This window comes from Phoenix dactylifera, chromosome 1, assembly GCF_051530095.1.
Source record: "Phoenix dactylifera cultivar Ajwa chromosome 1, Ajwa_hap1_PhDact_Kaust_v1.1, whole genome shotgun sequence".
Classification (NCBI taxonomy): domain Eukaryota; kingdom Viridiplantae; phylum Streptophyta; class Magnoliopsida; order Arecales; family Arecaceae; genus Phoenix; species Phoenix dactylifera.
In genome coordinates, this window is record NC_143190.1 from 54,866,092 (window position 1) to 54,893,513 (window position 27,422).

A 27,422-nucleotide genomic window follows, 5' to 3' on the forward strand; every position below is an offset into this window, starting at 1 on the left:
TTAGACCCACTAGAACTACAAGAAGAAATGTTTGGTTACTTTCTTCTTCGGTTGCATAACATTAAACAACTTATTTTCTAGGGCACATTCTAAGTGGATCCCCTATCTAAGTACTGTTTTGCACTAAATGTGTAGAACAACCAAATTAAAGAGCTGTAGTTCTTTAGTGTACCTGCCAATTTTTCCATGAAAAACTAGTGCGGCTTCTTGTATCCATCCAGCAGGCAGCACTTTGTGCAAAACTATGACTGCTTTGTTCGCCTTTCATAAATATGCTTTGAGCTTGCAACTGAATGATTGTTTTTGTAATGAAACATACCACAATCAAGTGATCAACACAATTATACATTAAATTAAAGCACATACGATGTGAAAGGAGAATTTGTGGATATCGTAGAATCATGTTGTTGCAATATTTCAATATTAAAGGAATAGCCTGCATAAATATGTATGTAGACCAACATTTTATGTATCAGATCATACCAATCCATACTGGTTGTACCATGGTCGGCGGAACCATCCCAAACTGCTCGGTTCAGATTGTCCTGAGCCATACTGGTGACACACCGGGATAGTTCCGTCATCAAAACCGAGACTCATCGCCGGATGGGGAGAAGGAGAAAGAAAAAGAGGAAGAGAGAGAGAGGGAGAGAGAGAGAGCGAGGGAGGGAGAGGAAGGAAGAGAGAGGCCGGCCGGGGGAGGCCAAAGACCCTCTACGGGGAGGAGGCAGAGGCCGGGAAGACGTGGAGGTGGGGCCCGCAAACATAAAAAGGCCCCCTTCGGGCCTTTGTTTCAAATGAAACAAGGGACCAGAGGCGGGCCCTACCGACTCGTGCTGTCGGACAACCGATACGGGGCCCGGTACCCACACAGCAAACGTTGGGTTGTACCACAAAGTATCAATGGGGAATTGGTATAGGGACTCGATACAGTAAAATACCTAAGTGGTGTGCTAATTTGGCACCTTTACCATGTGTTGGTATGGCGCTATAAACCCAATACTAAGACATAAAACTGTGATGCAGACCTTTGCTTATGCTTGGCCTTTCCCTTCATGGTCATTTCAGCTTCCTCAAAAGACAGTGGATGTAATTGCTCTTAAGCAGCAGCTTTTATCTCAATATGACCTGCTGCAGATTTGCATAAGGACTTAAGACAAGCTGCTGAAAAAGTGGTATTTTTTTCGCATAATTCTCTTAGTTAAGAATTTGAGTATTCTTATAGAGTGTTGACTTATCTGCAATATGCTGAATCAGAAATGCACCTAAACTCTGTAACATTGTCTCTTGAAGGTTTGGATGTTGGCTTGCTGTGTCAATTGAAGAACAAAATTGTAGCTGTGGGGGAGCCATCTTACTGGTAACTTCACCTAAACATTTCTTGCATAATATCTGAACTATTGTGGTTTTGAGAGAAACCTGCTAATTTGTAATGAATTCATAATCATAACAGAAACAATAAATTTTGACAGTCTTCTGTTCAAAGTCACCTTGCATTGAAACATCTTTTCTAGTGCTTGATGAGATGGAGTTGACAAGGTATGTCAAAGCATGGAAAATTCCCTCTTCGCAAGTATTGATAGCTATTCAAAAGTTGGTTTTCATCAATAGTAATCCACTTCCACTTCAATGTGATAATTTGTCTATGTTCTATTATAATAGGCAATAATGATGTCTGCATTCCAGATATCTTCAATGATTGAGATTGAGGTGGAAATGGACACTGTTGTCCTTGCCGCTGAGGCGGTTAGTAATGCAGTTGATTACCTTATTAAATTGCTATTTGTCAGGCTGATCTCGTTGAGTTATTTGTTGTTTCCTTGTATAAACATAACATGAGAAACTTGACCTATTATTTGACCTTTCAGGACAGTATTGCAGAACAGATACAGAAAATAGTGGAGATAGAAAATCTTGAAAAGGCAAGTGTTTTTTGGACTTAAATATGTCTTGAGCTTCGAAATCAATCTTTTTTACGTGTATCATCATTGATCTCTTCTTTGTTCTGTAAAGTGATGGCACCGACAAGCTGAGGCGAAAGACAAGTTTGAGAGGCTTCTCAATCTCAGGCTTTGTCCAGTGAACATGCTTGGCCATATTGTTGTAATAGTCAGATACGGCACTCTCTCTCTCTCTCTCTCTCTCTCTCTCTCTCTCTCTGTGTCGCTCTCTTGGTCTCACTCTCACTTACACATACCTATACAGTTATATACAGACTCTGCTTCCTTATGTTCATGGCAACCTTTCCTTAATAAATTATGTTACATTCTGAAATGCTTAATATTTTTGTTGACTTGTAAAGTCCTTGTCTATCGGTTCAGGTTCTTATTTTAATGATAAGATTGGTCCAAAGAAACTAAATTTATTCTCATAACACCTTTTAGGCACTCTTCTTTGCTTTTGTTTATAAATAAATGTTAAAGGCAATTTGGCGTTATCTATATATGCCCCATGAAGAGATATGCATATACATATGTATGTGTTTATAAGTATCCGTGTCCGAGAGAAACATCTGGCCTTGTTATTTTGCTTGTATTTTAGAATGTGAAACTCTTATAACAAGTACATCTCTTCGATTCTTTCTGGAGTCCTTATTATCATTAGAGTAGTTAAACAATTTAGGTTCAGAGGATTCAACATGAGAACTCTGCTTTAAGATTAAGATAGTGAACCCACCTTGACCGATCTAAAAGTAGGAAAGCTAAGCAGGAATTAATCGGTGAGATGAAACATCTTGAACTGTTCCTCTACTAGGGAGTATGCTATGAAGGAATTACGACCGCAACAGATTTATAAAGAACTGAGTACATATAGAATTAATTGTCAATAGAACTTTGGTCATGTAAAATTAAGTTTGCAAACCCGACCTAGCCTATACCTTAAGTGTATAAAAGCTGAGGAGGATGTTGTTAGGATCTATCACATACCACTGAAAATTCAAAAAATTTTCAGATGCGCAGCGGAATGACATGTGCATATTCCGTTCATCGCATGAACGTATTTTAAAACCTTTTGTAGATAGATCAGGATTAAATTCTTGTTAAATCATTTTAAAATCATGATTAAGAAGATCAGATCTTCACCTTGTGCGGGTAGATGGTCTCCGCAAATCTGATTCACGTGGTATTTGATGAAAATTCAGAGGAAGCCGCACACACGTCCGGCCTCTATGGGTATCCACACGAAGTAATGATTCGATCGAAGCCTTTGGATCTCCCCGGGGTGCTAGCTCTCTTGCAGAGATGGCTATTGATGGTTGAATCCTTTCTCCTTGCAGCAATCAACACTTGGTTGCTTTGTCTTAAGGATGAAGAAGAGGAGAAAAAAAAATAAATAAAAGGAAGCATACACTTGCAGCCTTTTATTTTTTGGTGGAAGAAGGAAAGAAAAAAATGCAAACGCCTCCCTTCTTTTCTTTGTTGGTGACTGATGAAACCCCAAAAGAGGAGAGGGCTTCTCACGGCTCAAAGAAGGTTGAGAGGAGGAGAGGTACGGCTCAATAATGGAATGAAAAAATCCCATGCGGCAGCCCCCTTTTATTTTTGTTTAAGATAAAGTTGGAGCTCCTAAAATTTAGGAGCTCCATCTTTATCCATTATTCAAAAGGAGGGGCGTGGGCCCCTCCTCCTTTTCTTCCCATGAAATGCCAAGGGAGGAGTGTACGCCCCTCCCTCCTTATCTTACATCACGCACGCCTCCACTTGATCTAATCAAGTGGAGGTTAGGGGTTTAATCTTAGGTGATTTAGTCCCTTTCAAAAAGGAACTAGGTGCACCCTTTCTTTCATTCCAAATCCTAATCCAGTTAGGATTTAATTGAACCAAGATTCCATTGAACTCTTCAATTCTAATCCAATTAGGAGTCTTTTAATTAGATTAAAATTAAAATTAATTAGAACTTAAGAATATCCCAATCTAATTAGGACTTATTAAATTTCAGCCCTAAGGCAATTAGGACTTTAGAAATTCTACTTCAAGTAGGACTCTAATTTAATTTGAAATCCTAATCCAATTAGGACTCCAAGGATCCTACTCCTAGTAGGACTCATGATCAAGTCCAATTAATTAAATTAAATTGCAATCCGATTGCAATTGTTCCTTCTTCTAACCACTAACTCTTAGCGGGTTATCCATTTATCAATCTAATTGATCATATGTGATTCTTAATCACAATTCAACCATCGGATCGGTCAATACTTTTAATGTGTGTGATCCCATAGGTTCTATTCTAACTGGTAGCGAGATATATTGCGATCTCTGTCACAATATCATTGAAAACTCCAATGGGTTGAAACAATTCCAACTCAACTCACCCGGGACTATCGACCATTGAGATGATCCCTGTGAGTCTCACCATCTACCAGTGACACCTAGCAGTATGTAGTGGCTACCTAGCAGAATAAAATGATGAACCTCTAGGTGCAGTTATCGTATGATACAGTCCTTCTATCGTGGATCCCTATAGACCGGAGCTCATGGATAACTCGTCAAACCCCGTCGTCTGTCATATATCTAGATTTATTTGACTTGAGTCCGATAGTGAAAAATTCTTTCTCCACTGTATATTACTGCCCTGGCCAAGGTCTTAGAACTCAGTCTAATAAATCACATAGGATCACTCCTCTTCTATCAAGGTCGATAGATTTCATGTAAGTGCATACCCTACTCCTACAGTAAACCTACTGCAGCCAATCTACACAACAAGGACCCATATGACTAGAGACCATGTATATGTGCAGTCAAACTACAATAACCTCACTATGAATAGCCGAAGCATCGTAGGTCAAAAGACCAGTCATACTACTGCAACATCAAGCAAGTCACTGACGAGTGGATAGACATCAAAGTGACTTCTTGTCTTGGTCACGCTCAGTACCCTTGTTCTCTAACAAGCACCTGCACTATCACTTCAGTGTCTCTACACTGTGGACTTGAGTCTCGTCCATCCATAAGGATAGCGATCTGTGCACTGATCTGATTGATCACCGTCCTCGTGATGATCCATTGACCAGGAGCATTTAGAAATTCATCACCAATGATACATGGCTCAAATTCTCAACTCTTGAGAATATGTATCATCATCTTATTAATTTCTTGGACGATTCATAGACACATAAACAATATGAATGAAAAGATGCCCATTTATTATTCAATAATAATAAAGTCAGGTACAAATTTATGTCCTAGAATTAATAATGTGTCCGCCAGATTGGCTTTTAGGGCATACATCTAACAATCTCCCACTTGCACTAAAGCAAATTAGACATATATCTAAGTCTCATCTTCTCAAGGTGGGCTTCAGTCTGCTGCTGATTTAACTACTTAGTGAGCGGGTCCGCCACGTTGTCCGCGGAGTCTACTCTCTGCACCTCGACATATTTCTTTTCGAGATAGTCGCGTATGAGGTGAAAGCGCTGTAGGGTTCCGATCATGTCATAATGTGCAGCGGAAGCTAGGAATTTTAAAAATTTCTTAATAAAGTCCCTTAATATGAAGCCTAGATCACCTTAATGGTAACAATCAAACAATATAAATATAAATGCTGAAATAGAAAAATACTTGTAACACTAAATCCAAGTTTGTAGAATCTCCACGAGGCGTCCAAGTGTCCGCCCTCCAACGGTGATCCACATGAAAACTCGATCAAGATTTTAGCTCCAAAGATTTTTTGATCCTTAATGTTGAATCCTTCCAAAGGATTTAAATTGGCTTGCTTTCTCTCCTCTCTTATTTTTCTTTCACCTTTCTAAATCACTTCTAATCTTTTTGTCCTAAAGAAGACCTCCTTGTCTTGGCTTAGGATACTCTAGAAGCAATGCTAGAAAGAGACAAAGGCTTGTAAAAAAAGAAGAAATAAGGGAGAGAGAATGCGGTGGAGTTGGAATGAAGAATACGGTGGAATGGCTCCCTATTTATAGATGTGAAGGGATGCATCCTAGCCATCCCTTCATGCATCAAAGGGTGTGATAAGAGGGTGCCAACAAGAGAGAGAGGGAGGCGTATCAAGCTTTAAAAAAAGTCGTATCTAATGATACGCTTCTTTCTCACGTTTTTCTCTTAAATCCTGATGATCCAAGGGCCCAAATGCAGGGAACCAAAGCCAATGGTCCAGATCTAGGCGCCATCTAATGGTCCAGATCAAGGCATCATCATCCAGGGTGCCATCCAATGGTCTAGAAGCAAGATGCCATCACCAATGGTCCAGATTCAGGCACTGAGCAATGGTCCAGATATTTCATCCAGGGAGCCATCCAGTGGTCCAGATTCAGGCGCTGAGCAATGGTCCAGATCTTTCATCCAGGGAGCCATTCAGTGGTCCAGATTCAGGCGCTGACCAATGGTCCAGATTATTCATCCAGGGAGCCATCCAATGGTCCAGAATAAGGCGCCAACCAGTGGACCAAATCCTTCATCCAGGAAGCGATCCAATGGTCCAGATGAAGACGCCAACTAGTAGACCAGATCCTTCATTCAGGGAGCGATCAATGGTCCAGAAGTGAAGGCCCTATCAAACCCAATCCAATTAGGTTTAACCAACTTAAAGGAAATATTAAACCTAATCAAATCAGGTCTAATTAAAGTCGAATGGGTTCCAACTCTTGGCTAACCCATATTAGGTCATGATCTAATCATATTAGATCAACCTAATCTAAGAATCAGATTCGAATTTAATTTGAATCAGGAGCTAGGGTTTGCAACACCTGCTAGGATGTTTATCTTGCAAACATGATCTATTCCAATTAGACCCTTATAAGTTTTCTTGTGTATGACCCATTGGGTTTCATACTTAGCCAGCAATAGGTGTGAGTGCGAGTTGACCCAACTTGATTAGAACTCTTCTAATCGATTTAAGTCCAAACTGCGCGAACCCGAACTTAACAATTAGAATCCTTTCTAATTGGTGATCGAATTAAACTCTTTAATTCGATCAAACCTATAAGACAAGATTGATGTCTAGCGACGTGTCATGTCTACCTGGAAAATATAAAAGGGGACATTACTTTCCCATCCCTCTAAAGACTCCACTGTAACAAAAAGTCCTTGTTAATTAAATCTAAAACATCCGGTCCAGAAACTTTCCAAACTGTAATTTCCGATCCCTGAGCCCCTTTTATTTTGAAATAAGATACCGAAAATGCCCCTTCCCTCATGATCTCCTATCCTCCCAAAGAAGAAGAATTTCAGAGACTTTCCAAACTGTAATCTCCAAGCCGCGGCTGCTGCCGACCGCGGCCTGCCCCCTCCCGCGGCTGCCGCTGGCCCCGGTTCGCCTCCTCCCGAGCCCCCTCCCGCGGCCGCGCCGCCAGGAATGCCTTCGCCCCCGCCCCCATGGTGGGAAGGTGCCAAAGAAGAGGAAGAAGGGCGTCGTCCCGCATCCTGCGGCGGTCGACTCCAGGTGAGCAGGGGTCAACCCCAGGTCTGTGAACACAGTTAAGTTGTCTGTGAATACAGTTAACTTGTCTAGGAACACAGTTGTCTAGGAACACAGTTAAGTTGTCTGTGAACACAGTTAACTTGTCTAGGAACACAGTTGTTTAGGAACACAGTTAAGTTGTTTGGAAACACAGTTAACTTGTCTAGGAACACAGTTAAGTTGTTTGTGAACACAGTTAACTTGTCTAGGAATACAGTTAAGTTATTTGGAAACATAGTTAACTTGTCTAGGAGCACAGTTAAATTGTCTGTGAACACAGTTAACTTGTCTAGGAACACAGTTAACTTATCTAGGAACACAGTTGTCTAGGAACACAGTTAAGTTGTCTGTGAACACAGTTAACTTGTCTAGGAACACAGTTAACTTGTCTAGGAATACAGTTGTCTAGGAACATAGTTAAGTTGTTTGGGAACACAGTTAACTTATCTAGGAACACAGTTAATTTGTCTAGGAACATAGTTGTCTAGGAACACAGTTAAGTTGTCTGTGAATACAGTTAACTTGTCTAGAAACACAGTTAACTTGTCTAGGAACACAGTTAAGTTGTTTGTGAACACAGTTAACTTGTCTAGGAACACAGTTAAGTTGTTTGGGAACACAGTTAACTTGTCTAGGAACACAGTTAACTTATCTAAGAACACAGTTAACTTATCTAGGAACACAGTTGCCTAGGAACACAGTTAAGTTGTCTGTGAGCACAGTTAACTTGTCTAGGAACACAGTTGTCTAGAAACACAGTTAAGTTGTTTGGGAACACAATTAACTTGTCTAGGAACACAGTTAACTTGTCTAGAAACATAGTTAACTTGTTTAGGAACACAGTTAACTTGTCTAGGAACACAGTTAACTTGTCTAGGAACACGGTTGTCTAGGAACACAGTTTAGTTGTTTGGGAATACAGTTAACTTGTCTAGGAACACAGTTAAGTTGTCTGTGAACACAATTAACTTATCTATGAACACAGTTAAGTTGTTTGGGAACACAGTTAACTTGTCTAGGAACACAGTTGTCTATGAACACAGTTCAGTTGTTTGGGAACACAGTTAACTTGTCTAGGAACATAGTTGTCTAGAAACATAGTTAAGTTGTCTGTGAACACAGTTAACTTGTCTAGAAATACAGTTAATTTGTCTAGGAACATAGTTGTCTAGGAACACAGTTAAGTTGTCTGTGAATACAGTTAACTTGTCTAGGAACACAGTTAAGTTGTCTAGGAACATAGTTAACTTGTCTAGGAACACAGTTAACTTGTCTAGGAACACAGTTATCTAGGAACACAGTTAAGTTGTTTATGAACACAGTTAACTTGTCTAGGAACACAGTTAAATTGTTTGGGAACACAGTTAACTTGTCTAGGAACACAGTTAAGTTGTCTGTGAACACAGTTGTCTAGGAACACAGTTAAGTTGTTTGGGAACACAATTAACTTGTCTAGGAACACAATTAACTTGTCTAGGAACACAGTTGTCTAGGAACACAGTTTAGTTGTTTGGGAACACAGTTAACTTGTCTAGTAACACAGTTAAGTTGTTTGGGAATACAGTTAACTTGTCTAGGAACACAGTTGTCTACGAACACAGTTCAGTTGTTTGGGAACACAGTTAACTTGTCTAGGAACACTGTTGTGTAGGAACACAGTTAACTTGTCTTTGAACACAATTAACTTGTCTTGGAAAGCCTGAGAGTCGACTCCAGGTGAGCAGGGGTCGACTCGTGCTGTTAAGGGGTCGACTCCAGGTGAGCAGAGGTCGACTCCAGATCTGTGAACACAGTTAAGTTGTCTATGAACACAGTTAACTTGTTTAGGAACACAGTTAACTTTATTTTTATTTTTATTTTTATTTTATTTTTTTCTTTTTCTTTTATTTTCTTTTCTTTTTCTTTTCTTTTTTCTTCTCTTCTTCCCTTCTCCTTCTTTCTTCTTCCTTCTCCTCTCGCAAGGCCGGCAGCTATGGAAGGGGGTCGGACGGTGGCGGCCGCAGGAGGGGGCCACCGGGGGGGCGAGTCGCAGCCTACGGCAACCGCGGCTGGCCAGCGGCTCCTCTTCTTCGGCACCTCCCCACCGTGGGGGCGGAGGTATTCCCGGCGGCGCGGAAGGGGGCAGCGGGCGCGGGAGGGGGTGGGCTGTGGCCGGCGGCAGGCGTGGGAGGAGGCTCGAGAGGGGGCGGGCCGTGGCCGGCGGCTGCCTTTTTCTTCTCCTTTTTCGGTGGGAATGGGAGAGGCGGGGGCATTTTCGTCCTATAAAATAATGTTGAAATATATATGGACCGGTTGTTAAACAATCGGACAACAGGGATTTAATGTTAAAGTTCGGTCAATAAATGGACCGCTAAGCAAGTTCCCCAATATAAAATTTGGTAAAAATACCAAAAATACCCTTCAGTGGCAAGTTACCGTGCAATTCAATCCTTTAATCAAACTGCATCTCGAATATGTATATGAGTATGAATATATGTCAAACTCAATTTCATATTCATATATTTCTCAATCTTCTAATGATAATTCGAATAATGAAATATTAGAAACTCTTTCTAATTTTCATTGTGCTTTGATCAAAGGCTCCCTGAATTATCATATGATTAGAATAAATAAAATGTGATCTTCTCTTACTAGAAGTGATTAATTCCTTATTGACCTATTCATAACCTTCGTACACAATCCACCATATCCAGAAGACCTCGTACACAACTTATTGTCATGAATGAGTGGAAATCAAAATATGGATTTATGTGCACAAGATACTATGGTGATCTCAGGTCAAAGGATCAGTTGCACAACTCCCACTAAGAGAACCATCTTTTGACATGTAAGTAAGACTTCATAAGATTTCTATTTGTAGGTCAATTCAGTGAACTCATTCCTCTAATGAGCACCCACATCTAAGGCTGCAAATGGGTCGGGTCGACCCGTGACCCGACCCGACCCGACCCGAATTTTAGGACCCGCGGGTCCGGGTCGGGTCCTAAAATTGGACCCGAATCATTTTCTGGGTCGGGTCTGGGTTTACCAAACGGACCTGACCCGACCCGAATGGACCCGAAGAGAGAGAGAGAGAGAAAAAGCAAAAGAAAGTCTTTTCTTTTTCTTTTTTTTTTTTTTTTGGCATGGGTTGTGGTATTGTTGGTCAGTGTGGGAGGATAGCAAGTTAGCAACAAGCATAGGTTCGCATAATCCAAAGGAACGTCGGCCCGTCAGGATTCTCTCTCGATCTATTACACTGTTGAGACCTCTGGTGTCTCGGTAGCTGCCTTTTTTTTTCCTTCTGTTTTTTGGTTTTTGTTTCTTTTAACTTTTGAAGGGAGAAAGTGAGGGAACACTGCAACTGAATATGGGTCATGTGCCAGTTTTCTGTAATGGAATTGGATTTTGGAAGAAGGTCTGGGATTTTTTTTGTCCTCGTGAGAGGGGAGCTGGGAGACACCGAGTTCCGTCCAATCAGTCATATAGATAAAAATAGTGTGATATGAAATTTGGCTTGTAGACCGACTTAGTAAGTCATGGGTCATCTGTTCTGACTGGAGCTCAATTGCAAAGTCTTTCATGTCATGGGTCGCCCAGCACCTCATAATTATGATATGACCAAATTAGATTTGCCCAAATTTTTTTCCAAAAGCACAAAAAAATTGGACCCGATCGGACCCGGACTCGACCCGAATCAGACCCGAACCTGACTCGGACCCGACCCGACCCAACCCGATCTTTAACCGGGTCGGGTCCGGGTCCAAAATTGGGACCCGAACAAAAAATCGGGTCGGATCGGGGTCACCTAGGACCCGACCCGACCCATTTGCACCCCTACCCACATCTTTGTATTAGTGTCTCCACACAAGTAATTATGAGATCAATCACCCTCTGCATCGAGCATACATAAGATGTACCAGTCTTTCTGGTAAATATTGATCCCCGACTCAATGTACCAATGACTGGAAATATTTAAGATTAGGATTTAGAATTTTAAGTCTCACTAGTATGATCTCATCATAGCCTCAAAACCATTGCCCTAATCTAAGGGATTTATCACAAAAAATAATCAACAGCATATGATAAAACATAATGCCTTTATTCATATTTAAATGTCATGTACATGATTTAGAAAATCAAAAGAAAACCCTTCGCAATACATATTGCGATTGGCTTGTAGGGCATCTATTCTTTCAAGCGCCGCTCTATGTGCTTGGACTTCTGATGAGACCTTGGCTCCTTAGCAAGAGCTATGGCGCCATTATTATCGCAGTAGAGTGTGATGGCATCTGATAGCATTACACCTAGCTCTGCAATGAATTTCTTGAACCAGAAGGCTTCCTTTGCAGCTTCAGAGGCGGCGATATATTCAGCTTCCATGGTAGAATCAGCAATGATCGGTTGTTTGGAACTTTTCCAATTTACCGTACCACCATTGCACAAGAACACATATCCAGATAGATACTTTCTATCGTCAATATCAGTCATGAAATCTGAATCTGTGTATCCTTCTATCTTTAACTCTGATGATCCTTCAAAAATCAAGAACAAATCTTTAGTTTTTCTCAAGTACTTAAGAATGTTCTTCACAACTGTCCAGTGCTCTTCACCTGGATTCGACTGATATCTGCTAGTGACACTCACAGCAAGGGCTATATCAGGTCGTGTACACAGCATGGCATACATGAGGCTTCTATTGCAGAAGCATAAGGAATCCTGCTCATGCGTTGAATCTCTTCAGATGTGTTGGGGCACATCTTCTTGGAGAGATGAATCCCATGCCTTAGGGGCAATAGACCCCTCTTGGAGTTTTCCATACTGAACCTCTTCAGTACCTCCTCTATGTACATCTTCTGTGATAGGCCAAGCATCCTCTTAGATCTATCTCTATAGACCTTAATCCCCAAAATATAGGATGCTTCCCCAAGGTCTTTCATGGAGAACTCTTTTGACAACCAGACCTTGACCGAAGTTAGCATGGGAATATTATTCCCTATCAGGAGGATGTCATCCACGTACAGTACGAGAAACACGACAGCACTCCCACTAACCTTCTTTTAAACACACGGTTCCTCTTTGTTTTTGGTGAAATCAAACGATTTGATCGCATCATTGAAACGAGTATTCCAACTCCGAGATGCTTGCTTTAGTCCATAGATGGACCTTTGCAGCTTGCAGACCTTGTGATCACCATCACTGAAAGTGAAACCCAAAGGCTGCTCCATATAGATATTTTCATCAAGATATCCATTCAGAAAAGCAGTTTTCACATCCATCGGCCATATTTCATAATCATGAAATGCTGCAATGGCAAGCAATGTTCGAATGGATTTCAAAATGGCTACAGGTGAAAAGGTCTCCTGATAGTCAATGCCTTCGCGCTGACTATACCCTTTCGCCACTAGCCTTGCCTTATAGGTCTGCCTTCCCATCCGAACCTATCTTCCTTTTGTAGATTCATTTGCATCCAATAGGTACTATACCTTCTGGTGGATCTACTAAGGTCCAGACTTGGTTGGAATACATGGAGTCTATCTATGACTTCATGGCTTCCAGCCATTTCTCGGAATCGATATCAGATATCGTCTTGTTGTAGGTATTGGGATCCTGTACATGTTCCCTATCTCCCATGAGAAATATTTTCTCGATGTCCCCTACTAGTATACCTAAGTATCTATCAGGAGGATGGGAGACCCTACTTGATCTACGAGGTGGAGGAGGTGTTGCCCAAGGTGACAAGCCAAGAGGGGGGGTGAATTGGTTTCTCTTAATTTTAACTAACTTACTTATGTTAATTGATGAGTTAGTGAAATAAACAAATCACAATACAAACAACAAGAAGTATAGTGGTTCGGTGCTCTCCTTAGCACCTACGTCCACTCCCCAAGCGACCCCTTGGGAATTCACTATAATCCCGCGGATTACAGTTGGATTGTTTTTCGGGCTCACAATCCAAAAACCTTTACACTTTGGTTTTTCGGGTTCACCAAAAACCTATGTTGGTTTTACGGGCTCACCAACGAACCTATGTTGGTTTTTCGGGCTCACCAACGAACCTTTACAATTGGTTTTACGGGTTCACCAATCAACCTATACCGTTGGTTTTGCGGGCTAACCAACTAACCTTTACAAGGAGTTTAATAAACAAAGAAAGAAGATTTAAGCTCCTAGATGAGCAAATATAACAATATAATCTACAAAGAAGAGTTTAGAGAATAGTTATCGCTTGATGTGACTTCTCTCTTCTTTGTCAAGGATGCTTCACTCTTCAAGGGTGGATGGAGCTCTTAATGACTCTTTGAATCTGCTCAACCACTTTCTTTTGACTCTTGAATGAAGCACTTGGATGAAGAAGATTAGGGCACTTTTTCTTTCTTGTGTACTCTTTGATATTCTTGCAAAAGGATGTTCTCTCTGATGAATAGTGCCACTTTAAATAGTTTCCTTCATCCATTGGACAAGCCCCAATGGTTAGAATTCAAAAACTAGCCGTTACTCACTGTTGGAAGGACAAAAAGTACTTCTGCAGAACTAGCCGTTATGCTTCTGCTCGTGTTTGGGTCGGCTCAACCTATCCTTGGGTCGACCCAACTTTTACTTGGATCGACTCAACCTTTCCTTGGGTCGACCCTCTCAGAACCACAGAAACTTGCAATTCAGCCTTCCTTCACTTGGGTCGACTCAACATTTCTTTGGGTCGACTCAACTTCTTCTTGGGTCGACCCTCTCAGGGTTTCCAGAGAACCTTTTCTGTCATCTGTTCTGTCTTGCCTTTGGGTCGACCCTCTCAGGGTTTGGGTCGACTCAAGCTTGGGTCGACTCAACTTCATCTTGGGTCGACCCTCTCAGTATTTTCAGAGAACCATTTTCTGAGTTGTTGAGAAGCTTGAAGTTTGGGTCGACTCATGCTTTCCTTGGGTCGACCCAACTTACTGTTCATCTGTGCCATTTTTGCAGAAGTGTGTCAAATGTTTTCTTGATGTGCCGGGGTCGACCCAATCAACCTTGGGGTCGACTCAATCCACAGTTTGCTGCAACTCAAGGTTAGATTCATCCAAGTAAATAATGAAATGCATCTTTAACTTGTTATACAAATATACTGAGAGTAACAGACTTATAAATGAAGTATCGAATTAACTTATAACATACTCTCGATTATTGCTTATTAATCATCAAAATAACACTATCATCCTCAATCTCCCCCTTTTTGATGATTACAAAATATAGAGTATGAGCCTATTGATACTTGTCTTAAAATCAGTTTTAAAAGGGCTCAAGTTGCTGAATTTCAGCTTTTCAAATATGAGAGTGAAGTCTCCCCCTATATCATTCAAATGTTTCCAATTTAACTTTTTGAATTGCTCCCCCTTTCATTTATATTTCATTAAAGATGAAACTCCAAAAATTTGAGATAAAGCATGAGTTTCAGGTTATGTATCGAGGTGTGAAAGGTGCGTGCCAAATTCTGAAATTCTATGTGCCAAATTCTGAAATTTGATAGAAATTTTTGATTTGATCATTTTCATTGTTACAAATTGCTCCCCCTTAAATGTATATGCTTTCCCATTATAATTTTCAATTTGTTTTACAAGTTATTTCTCTTTTCTTACACAACTTATTTCTCTTTCTTTACTTCTCCCCCTTTTTGTTATCATCAAATAGGTGCATGGGAATAGACACAATAAATAACAAACATTCAAACTTCATTGATCAAAATAGGAACATTTTAGTACAATCATGCCAAAAACAAAAGCAAATACAATGTTCCTCAATCAAAGTTCAAAATACATGATAAACACAAAATACATATGAGAACTAGATACCTATCCTAGGCTCTAGACAGAAATACTAATATCAGCCTAGGGAGTATCTAATGGCTGGGATCTAGTCCTCATCCTCCTAGTGTACGTGGCGAGGGGAGGTCGAGCCTGATGAGACTGAGTCTGGCGTGGAGCACGATGAGCTGGATGACTCTGTGCCGAAATCTCTGACTCAGCAGCCTGTGGCACAGATGGTCCATGAGTCTCTCTCTCTCCGTAGAGCTCCCATCTGCTCCCTCAGATCACTGATATCAGCAGACATGATGTCTAATCTGCTCGTCAGCCCATCAGTGATAGTCCTCGCCTGAGCTGACAAAAGCTCTGTCATCCTACTCCAGAACTCATCTGTATCTCCCGCAGGAACAGATGACGATGGTCCAGCCTCTGAAGGTGCAGTAGGATGATCCATATGCTCCTCATCCTCAGGGATAGGGTCTCCAATATCTGGTGCATCACCCTCTGGTGCATCACCCTGAATCCCTGCTCCAGTATGAACCCACTGCCCGTTCACTTTCTCATAGCCCATGCGTATAAGTGATCGTGCAGTGTATGTATCAATATGAAGTAGCTGCCTGGAGATCTCCCCCTCGACAGATATGTCGTGCTGTCGGAAGATCAAGGTGAGTATCATACCATAAGGCAGGGATACTCTGGAGTTGCAGATCACCTCCCTCATCTGCCTCAGGATCATGGCCGGGAGATTCAGGGGACTACCCTGAATAATATGCTCCATCACTACTAGATCTCGCTCTGTGATGAGATCGAATCTCCCGTTCTTCGAAAATAAAATCCTATTTATGATGCTGAGCAATAACCTCATTTCTGCAGAAAGATAGCTTGCTATTACCTTCTTCGAAAAGTCGAAGTCTTCATTTTCCATTATCAACTGCAGGGCTCTCATCTTGTTTTCAGGCTTTTCTGAAGTGGCTCCTTCGCAGGAGAGATGAAGCAACTCACTCAAACTCTCCTCGGAAACTCGAACCCTAACTCCTCAAACTTCCGAAATGAGCCCTCCCATCCCAGTTTTGAGGAAGGCATAGAACTCCCAAACTAGTCCGGGGTAGATCATCACATCTAGGGAGCAAAGATACTCCCAACCTTGCCTTTGGACCCATTCCCTCAAACGGAACCCTTCTTGATCAAAGAACTCGGAATGGATTCTTCTCTCCGTTGTAACCAGTCTCCCCGCAAACCTTGCAAGTTGTACTGAGGGGGAGGGAGGAGGAGGTGGCTCTGCATGTGCCTCACGTTGTGGAGACACTGTAGATGGCTCCGTAGCATGTCTTTCCTCACGTTGGATCCGTGAGACTCTTCCGGATCTCTTGGCTACGGCTCTTTTGGGTCCCATTTCTCCAAGATCTTGAAGTAATCTAGTGTTTGGAGTTGATTGGAGGAGTTTGGAGAGTGGGAAATAGAGTTTTCAGAAGAGGACAAGGGCAAACAGTGCCCTAAAAAAGCTCTCGGGTCCCCCTTTTAACAGTGGAGTCCCGACATTGGGTCGACTCAAGAATTTTCTTGGGTCGACTCAACATTGGGTCGACCCTATTCTGGGTTGGGTCGACCCAAGTTCAGAATTTTTCCTTTCTCTTTCTTTTTGCTTCTAAAAATTTTCTTTGCTTCCAATCCTTACAAATTCTTTCTGGGACAATGATACATGAGTAAGGAATCTATATATGACAATTTTGACTCATGTTTCATGGGTTTTTAGAAATGGGAGGAATGTATCATGAGACTGCTTGCTCCCTTTTATATCTCTTCAATAGAAAGGATCACATATGCCTAATTCCCTCCTTAGCGTGCAGAATCTATCTTCACTTAAGGGTTTTGTGAATATGTCGGCTAATTGTTTTTCAGTGCATATATGCTCAATACATATGTTTCCATTTTGCACATGATCCCTAATAAAATGATATCTTATTTCTATGTGTCTGGCTTTAGAATGCTGAACCGGATTTTTAGTAAGGTTGATGGCACTAGTATTATCACACTTAATAGAAATATTATCTAGCTTAACTCCATAGTCCTCTAGTTGTTGCTTAAGCCATAGTACTTGAGCACAACAACTGCCAGCAGCTATATATTCAGCTTCAGCTGTTGACAGTGCCACTGAATTCTGCTTTTTGCTAAACCATGATACTAAGTTGTTTCCTAAGAATTGACATGTTCCACTAGTGCTCTTCCTATCTAATTTGCATCCAGCAAAATCAGCATCTGAGTATGCAAGCAAATCTAGACAGGAGTCTCTTGAGTACCATAATCCTATGTTCGTAGTTCCTCTTAAATATCTAAGGATTCTTTTAACAGTACTTAAATATGACTCCTTAGGATCTGATTGGTATCTAGCACATATTCCTATACTAAATACGATGTCTGGTCTACTAGCAGTAAGGTAGAGCAAGAATCCAATTAGTTCTCTATAAAGCTTAATATCAATACTCTTTCCTTTTTTATCTTTGTCTAGCTTACTAGTAGGATTCATTGGAGTGCCTACTCCCTTATGATTTTCATTTCCAAACTTCTTTAGTATTTCCTTTGTATACTTAGTTTGATGAATGAAAATACCTTCTTTAGTTTGTTTGATTTGTAATCCTAGAAAGAAACTTAGTTCTCCCATCAAACTCATTTCGAATTCTCCATGCATTAGATCAGCAAATTCTTTGCAAAGAGTATCATTTGTGGCACCAAAGATTATGTCATCTACATATATTTGTACCACTAATAGATTTTCGTCCTTTCTTTTGAGAAACAGTGTTTTATCTACATTTCCTCTACTAAAGTCATTATTAAGCAGAAATTTGCTTAATCGATCATACCAAGCCCTAGGTGCTTGCTTCAATCCATATAATGCCTTATGTAATTTAAACACATGATTTGGCAATTCATGATTCTCAAAACCAGGAGGTTGCTCTACATATACTTCTTCCTCTATAAAACTATTTAAGAATGCACTTTTTACATCCATTTGATACAATTTGAAATCCATGAAACATGCAAATGCTAGAAGTAATCTAATAGCCTCTAATCTAGCTACAGGAGCAAATGTTTCATCAAAATCTATCCCTTCTTCTTGATTGTATCCCTTAGCTACAAGTCTAGCTTTATTTCTTATAATTAACCCATTTTTATCTAATTTATTTCTAAAGATCCATTTTGTTCCAATTACAGAGTTATGCTTTGGTCTTTCAGTTAATGTCCATACATTACTTCTTTTGAATTGATTTAATTCTTCTTGCATGGCATTTATCCAATTAGTATCTTTTTCAGCTTCTTCATAAGTCTTAGGTTTTAATTGTGAAACAAAAGTAAGATAATCATTTAAATTTCTGAGAGAGGATCGAGTTCTTACCCCTTGAGATGGATCACCAATGATTAAGTCTTTAGGGTGTCCAGATGCATACCTCCATTCCTTTGGCAAGTTTTGAGATTGTGGTGGCACGCAATCATCTTCCTTATCTTGAATTGGCACGTCATCAATATTCAACTTTTCAAAGTTAATAATTCCTGTATCATCATCAAGAATATTTTCTTTCCTAGCAGACTCACTATCAGACTCATCAAATATGATATTAACTGACTCTTTGACTACAAGGGTTCTTTTATTGAATACTCTGTATGCCCTGCTAGATGTGGAGTATCCTAAGAAGATACCTTCATCTGACTTGGCATCAAATTTACTTAGATCCTCCTTGCCATTGTTTAAGATGAAACATCTACATCCAAATACTCTAAGATATTTAGCAGTTGGTTTCTTATTCTTCCAAAGTTCATAAGGAGTTTTCTTGGTTATTGGTCGTATTAAAACTCGATTTAGAATATGGCAAGCAGTGCTTATAGCTTCAGCCCAAAAGTACTTTGGAAGATTTGACTCACACAACATCGTGCGTGCCATTTTTGCCAATGTCCTGTTTTTTCTTTCAACAATCCCATTTTGTTGAGGCGTTCTAGGTGCTAAAAATTGATGTGAAATACCATTTTTATTACAAAAAATCTTCAAAGTGTTGATTTTCAAATTCAGTACCATGATCACTTCGAATTGCTACTAAGGTGAGCTTCTTTTCATTTGTGATATTATTATAAAGTTTCAAGAATTCTGAAAATGCTTCATTCTTATGTGCCAAAAATGAAACCCATGTATATCTTGAGAGATCATCTACAATAACTAGTCCATACTTCTTTCCTCCTAGACTCGCAGTTCTAGTGGGTCCAAATAGATCCATGTGTATGAGTTCAAAAGGCCTAGTTATTGATACTATATTCTTTGATTTGAAGGATGATTTAGTTTGTTTTCCCAATGAGCATGGTCCACAGATTTTGTCCTTTTCAAAAATCAACTTTGGCACATCTTTTATTAATTCCTTATTGACTAGTTTTGATATTAATTCCATACTAGCATGTCCTAGTCTACGATGCCAAAGCCAACTTGTTTCATTTTTCTTTTCTTCATTAGTAATTAAGCATAATCTATTTTTCTTGCCAAATCATGAAGATCTACCATGTAAATATTTCTTTGTCTTTGTCCTACAAGTACAATGCTATTATCTTTAGGATTTGTGATTATGCATACTGATGCTTCAAATGTGACTTTAAATCCTTTATCACAAAATTGACTTATACTAAGTAGGTTATGTTTCAAACCCTTAACTAATAAGACATTTTCTATGAAAATAGATGGAGTAATGAAAATTTTACCCTTTCCAATGATATACCCTTTACCATTGTCTCCATAGGTTACTACTCCACCCTTCTTAGATTCCAAGGTGACAAATTGGTCTACGTCACCGGTCATGTGTCTTGAACAGCCGCTATCTAGATACCATCATTTTTCCACTTTATTAGCTGCAAGACTCCCCTGCAATAAAGATCAAGAAAGAGCTTTAGGTACCCAAACTATGTTGGGTCCTTTAGGGTTCGTACTTGAGGTTCCTTTTGGAACCCAAACTTTCTTGAATTTAATCTTATGATTATTACTCAATTTGTTTTGACTGGACTTTCTATAGTTACATTCATATGCTTTATGTCCTAATTTATTGCAGCAATGACAAGTAATATTTTTATTTTTAGCTTTAACAAAAATGTTCTTTAAGTATTTTTGTTTCCTATTTGTTTTATAACCTAATCCAGCCTTATCATATACAGCTTTTTGACTATCAAAAATCATATTTAATTTGGTTGAACTAAGTGTAAACTTATTTACTAAGGATTTATATTTTTCAGTATCTTCTTTTAACTTGACATTTTCAGCAATTAGATTCTTGGTTTCATTTGTGAGTTTCCTACTTAATGTTTCATAGTTATGAGATAGTTTTAACTTATCTTTGATAAGAGATTGATTTTCTTCTTTTAGAACTTTATTTTTATTGATTAGTTTTTTATGTTCTTCCATTAGTTCTAAAAATGCATCATGTAATTCATCAACAGTAAAATCACATTCAAGTTCAGAATCTACCTCATCGTCATTGGCCATATTAAACATTTGGGCCGTCTCTTGATGATCTTCTTCTTCTGAACTTGACTCCTCACTTTCACTCCATTCAGCCATGAAGTTCTTCTTTTTCAGTTTTCTTGCCATCCATTTCAATTCTGGGCAATCTATCTTATAATGCCCGGGTTTGTTACACTCATAACAAATAGGAGTTTCTTTTTCCTTTTCTTTGTCCTTACCCTTTTCTTTGCTTGAGCTACCTTTGAAGAAGGGTTTCTTTTTATGAAATCTATTCTTACCTCTCATAAACTTTCTGAATTTTCTTTCAAGCATAGCCATTCCTTCTTCATCCAATTCATCATCATCATTTGAATCTTTCGACTCAGTTTGTTGTTTAGGGGTGGTAGACTTTAGGGCAATGGGCTTTCTTCTCTTGACCTCATCTTCTGAATTTTGCCTCATGGTCAACTCATGGGTCATGAGTGATCCTAGAAGTTCCTCTAATTGCAGTGTGTTGAGGTCCTTAGCTTCCTGAATTGCAGTTACCTTGGCCTCCCAAACTCTTGGTAGAGACCTGAGAATTTTTCGCACCAATTCAGAGTTAGTATAAGACTTTCCTAAACTCTTAAGCCCATTTATAATTTCAGTAAAACGAGTAAACATATCAGTTATAGACTCAGTGGATTTCATTTTAAATAACTCATACTTATGTACTAATATGTTTATTTTTGACTCCTTAACTTGATTAGTCCCTTCATGAGTGACCTCAAGTTTGTCCCAAATTTTTTTAGCAGAGATGCAAGTAGATATTCTATTAAATTCACTTACATCTAATGAGCAATAAAGTACATTAATTGCTTTTGCATTTAACTGTGCCAATCTTCTATCACTTTCATTCCAATCCATTTCTGGTTTGGGTATGATAGTGCCTTCTATATTAAGTGTGGGTGTGTGAGGTCCTCTAGTAATGATGTACCATAATTCATAGTCTAAAGCTTGAATGAATATCCTCATCCTAGCTTTCCAGTATGTGTAATTTGTGCCATTAAATAGAGGAGGTCTATTTGTGGATTGCCCCTCACTCATAGAACATCCCACTTGGGTTGTCATGATCTTTAACTCTTGATTGTGAGATCAATAATTACTATTGGAGCACCTTGCTCTGATACCACTTGTTGCCCAAGGTGACAAGCCAAGAGGGGGGTGAATTGGTTTCTCTTAATTTTAACTAACTTACTTATGTTAATTGATGAGTTAGTGAAATAAACAAATCACAATACAAACAACAAGAAGTATAGTGGTTTGGTGCTCTCCTTAGCACCTACGTCCACTCCCCAAGCGACCCCTTGGAAATTCACTATAATCCTGCGGATTACAGTTGGATTGTTTTTCGGGCTCACAATCCAAAAATCTTTACACTTTGGTTTTTCGGGTTCACCAAAAATCTATGTTGGTTTTACGGGCTCACCAACGAATCTATGTTGGTTTTTCGGGCTCACCAACGAACCTTTACAATTGGTTTTACGGGTTCACCAATCAACCTATACCGTTGGTTTTGCGGGCTAACCAACTAATCTTTACAAGGAGTTTAATAAACAAAGAAAGAAGATTTAAGCTCCTAGATGAGCAAATATAATAATATAATCTACAAAGAAGAGTTTAGAGAATAGTTATCGCTTGATGTGACTTCTCTCTTCTTTGTCAAGGATGCTTCACTCTTCAAGGGTGGATGGAGCTCTTAATGACTCTTTGAATCTGCTCAACCACTTTCTTTTGACTCTTGAATGAAGCACTTGGATGAAGAAGATTAGGGCACTTTTTCTTTCTTGTGTACTCTTTGATATTCTTGCAAAAGGATGTTCTCTCTGATGAATAGTGCCACTTTAAATAGTTTCCTTCATCCATTGGACAAGCCCCAATGGTTAGAATTCAAAAACTAGCCGTTACTCACTGTTGGAAGGACAAAAAGTACTTCTGCAGAACTAGTCATTATGCTTCTGCCCGTGTTTTTGGGTCGGCTCAACCTGTCCTTGGGTCGACCCAACTTTCACTTGGGTCGACTCAACCTTTCCTTGGGTCGACCCTCTCAGAACCACAGAAACTTGCAATTCAGCCTTCCTTCACTTGGGTCGACTCAACATTTCTTTGGGTCGACTCAAGGTTCAGTTGGGTCGACTCAACTTCTTCTTGGGTCGACCCTCTCAGGGTTTCCAGAGAACCTTTTCTGTCATCTGTTCTGTCTTGCCTTTGGGTCGACCCTCTCAGGGTTTGGGTCGACTCAAGCTTGGGTCGACTCAACTTCATCTTGGGTCGACCCTCTCGGTATTTCCAGAGAACCATTTTCTGAGTTGTTGAGAAGCTTGAAGTTTGGGTCGACTCATGCTTTCCTTGGGTCGACCCAACTTACTGTTCATCTGTGCCATTTTTGCAGAAGTGTGCCAAATGCTTTCTTGATGTGCCGGGGTCGACCCAATCAACCTTGGGGTCGACTCAATCCACACTTTGCTGCAACTCAAGGTTAGATTCATCCAAGTAAACAATGAAATGCATCTTTAACTTGTTATACAAATATACTGAGAGTAACAGACTTATAAATGAAGTATCGAATTAACTTATAACATACTCTCGATTATTGCTTGTTAATCATCAAAATAACACTATCATCCTCAGGAGGTACAACGTGTACTGGCTCTATGTGAATAGGTTCTATAGGATCCATTACTCGTTGCTTTTCAGAGACTCTCTCTTCAAGCTCAATTTTCCTCCCACTGCCTCTATTAAGGATAAACTATTTTTCCAAGAAGATGGCATGTCGGCTCACAAACACATTGTGATCCTCTGAGACGTAAAATTTGTATCCTAATGACTCTTTAGGATATCCTATGAAACGAGCACTTATGGTCCTAGGCTCTAATTTGTCCGCCTGCATTCTTTGACATGGGCCGGACATTCCCAAATCTTGAGATGACCAAGACTCGGCTTCTTACCATGCCATATCTCATACGGTGTGGTAGGAACGGATTTAGAGGGAACTCTATTCAGTAAATAAATCGCGGATAGTAAGGCATCTCCCCAGAGAAACATAGGCAGATCTGTGAAGCTCATCATGGATCGGACCATATCCAATAGAGTCTGATTCCTTCCTTCTGACACCTTGTTGAGTTGAGGTGTACCCGGAGGCGTCCATTGTGAGACTATGCCATTCTCCTTGAGATAGTCTCGAAATTCCCCACTAAGGTATTCTCCTTCTCAATCTGATCGAAGAACCTTAAGGATTTTTCCAGTCTGTTTTTCTACTTCATTTCTGAACTCTTTGAACTTTTCAAAAGACTTAGATTTGTATCTCATAAGATACACATACCCATATCGTGAATAGTCATCGGTAAAGGTAATGAAGTACGAATAACGATTCCTGGCAGACACATCCAATGGGCCACACACATCAGTGTGTACCAGGGTAAGTATTTCAGTGGTCCTCTCCCCATGTCCTACAAAGGGCAATCTAGCCATTTTTTCTTGAAGACAGAACTCACAAACTGGATATGACTCAGAAGTCAATGGGTCGAGAAGCCCATCTTTCTCCATTTTGTTCATTCTGTCCTCTCCAATATGACCAAGCCTGAGGTGCCACAAATACTTCTGGTTTATCTCATCTCTGGATCTTTTAAATCCTATGGCATTCACTACTTGCTCAGACACATTCACAGACACATCAATATGCAAGTGATAGAGACTGTCGATCATGAAACCACGTGCAACTAATTTATTTCTAAAATAAATAGAACAGTAGTCTTTGTCAAATGTCAAAACATGACCATCCTGTGCTAAACATGAAACAGAAATCAAATTCCTGCTAGCAGTAGGGACATAATAACAGTTTCTAAGCAATAAACTAAATCCAGACGGTAATCGCAGAGGACAGGTGCCCACAGCTACAGCAGCAACTCTTGCCCCGTTGCCTATCCGAAGGGTCTTTTTTTTAGACCCTGCATAGTAGTGCACAAATGAGCACTAGAACCAGAATCTATAACCCAACTAGAAGTAGAAGAAACCGTAAAGTTAGTTTCAATTACGAGCAAGTCTAACATACCTTCAGAAGGTGTGTCTGCCTTTTTGTTCTTCAGGCTCTCGAGGTATGAAGGGCAGTTCCTTTTCCAGTGGCCGTCAACATTGCAGTAGAAATATTTTTCCTTGTCATTAGCCTTTTTCTTATGAACTTCCTTCTTAGGCTTCTTATCTTTCTTCTGCTTCTTTACAGGCTTCTTTTTCTTCCAAGTAGACTTTCTCTTGGAACCAGAAGTCAGCTCAGCAGCCAGAACGGAGCCTCTTGAACCTTTCAAGGCCCCCTCAACAGTTACCAACATATTCAATAGTTCGGTCTTAGTGCATTCAATTTTATTCATATGGTAGTTTACTATAAACTACTCAAATAAATCAGAAAGGGATTGCAGGATCAGATCTATCTACAGGTCCTTATGCATGGTCATACCGAGCTTCTCAAGCTCCTCTAGGTCCTTGATCATAGTCAAACAATGATCGTGGACAGACTGCCCCTCGCGCATTTTTGTCTTGAAGAGCCTCTTGGACACTTCAAAGCGTGCAGTGCGGCTTTGCTCACCATACAACTCTTGCAGGTGAGCCAGTATTTCCCTAGCAGTCTTCATGTTTTCATGCTGACATTGAAGTTCATGGATGCCATGATGTAGCACTTGACCCTAATGTCATCATCTGTCCATTTTTGTTGCGTCTCACGTTGATCATCAGTAGGACGTGCTGGTAACCTGAGGATATCACTCTCTAGTATATACCCTGATGACCCAAAGATTGATTCAAAGATTGATTTTGATGATCACAAAACCTTGAAGTATAAATACTAATGTTTGTGTTGCAAGGAGAAAGATATTTATTTTGCAAGGAACATAGCAAGTTGGAAGAACACAAGAAGGCCTCCAAAGCTCTCAAGAAAAGTTGGAAGAAAGCTACAATTTATTGGCCCAAGTTTCAAGTTTAAAGAATTCAAGTTGAAGGAGCAAATTCAAAGAAAGATTCAAAAGAATAGTCCTCGAGTCGACTCCGGAAAGTTTAGAGTCGACTCTGGCACTCTAGAGTTTCAAGAAACAGTGCTCGAGTCGACTCCGACTGAGAACGAACAAAAAAACAGAAAGTTGATTTTCAGCGCTACAGTGATCTCGAGTCGACTCCAACTTCAGCGGAGTCGACTCCCAGCTACAGTGCCGGCAGACTACTATTCACAGGTCGACTCCTGTTTCAGCCGAGTCGACTCCTACTTCAGCCGAGTCGACTCAAGCACGCTGGGAGGCATAACGGCTAGTTTTTTCTTGATTCCAACGGCTCTATTTTTGTCTCTAACGGCTAGATTTGTGTTTCTACTCCCTCTAAAGCTATAAAATCAAGAGGAGAGCTAGGGAAGAGGATATGGAAGTGGGAGAAAATATTTAGGAAAGAGATTTGAAAGAGATTACAAGGAAAATCTCCCATAAGCAAAAAGGGGCCATACAAAGTGAAATAGAGAGAAGAAGAGCATCCAAGTGAATCCCAAAGCTTCCTCTCCATCCGTGTGCTGCCTCGGTGATCCTCTACTTCGTGCCAAATCAGACGAGGGTCAAGTAAAGAAGAAGCCGAGCTCCTTCATCTTCAAAACTCGTTTGAGGGCTTCTCTTTACTCTATTTGATTATACTGTTATATTTGCTTGTTTAAGAAGCTTTGATTTGTTATAAACTTTGTTTTTAATATCTTGTAACTTGATTCAATCAAGGGATTGAATCAAGGGGTTAAGGTTTGTTGGTGAGCCAAAGGAAAAACCAACGGTGTTAGGTTGGTTGGTGAGCCGAGGGTAAAACCAACGTGTAAGGGTTCGATTGTGATCCCGGAAAAACAATCGGGGTGGTTCTAGTCGGTGAGCCTGGAAAAACCGACCGAGTTCGTTGTGATCTCGCAAAACAACAAGTTGGGTTGTGAGCTTGTAAAACAACCAACTGTAATCTGTAGGATTATAGTGAAATTCCCAAGAGGTCTTGGGAGTGGATGTAGGTGCTGGGGTGCACCGAACCACTATATGTTTGTTGTGTTTGTAATGCTTCTTGTTGTTGTCTAACTAACACACTTACTTACTTAGATAAATTGCTTGCTTAACTCTTATCCGCGCATCCTTTAGTTGCAAGCATATTCAATCAAGTCACATTCTATACATCAAACTGTTGCTAAGTTTAACTTTCACTGTGCATCTATACAACTTAGCATAATTAATCAAAAAGTGCTAGAAGTAGCTTAAAAGTTTTAAAAGACCCAATTCACCCCCCCCCCTCTTGGGTTGTATCTACTGGGCAACAAGTGGTATCAGAGCAGGTGCTCTAAGATTAATTATTGATCTCACGATCAAGAGCCAAAGATCATGACAACTCAAATAGATAGTTTTCTAGGAGAAGGACAATCAATTGATACACCTCCACTATTTAATGGCATAAACTATACACATTGGAAAATACGCATGCGCATTTTTATTCAATCACAAAACTATTATTTATGAAAAATCATAATAAATGACCTTCACACACTCTCTCAAACTATTAATGAAAAGGACTTAGCACAATTGAATGCTAATGCTATGAACATATTATATTGTGCTATTCATGAAACGAAGTTTAATGAAATTTCTGCATGCTTATCTGCTAAGAAGATCTGGGATACTTTAGAAAATATTTATGATAAATCTCAGATTAGCTCACATGTGCTTCAATTGCGTACTAACAATGAGATTGCAGAA

At 39.9% G+C, this 27,422-nt stretch overlaps 1 pseudogene across 1 annotated transcript in view; it reads left to right on the plus strand.

Annotated features, from left to right (window-relative positions):
- LOC149768760 (uncharacterized) overlaps positions 1 to 27,422 on the plus strand; it is a 28,236-nt pseudogene extending 814 nt beyond the window's left edge. The window contains exons 3-6 of the transcript XR_016398254.1: positions 1,069 to 1,175; positions 1,294 to 1,360; positions 1,473 to 1,539; positions 1,869 to 27,422. The product of XR_016398254.1 is annotated as an uncharacterized LOC149768760 (transcript). The remainder of the gene's footprint in view (positions 1 to 1,068; positions 1,176 to 1,293; positions 1,361 to 1,472; positions 1,540 to 1,868) is intronic.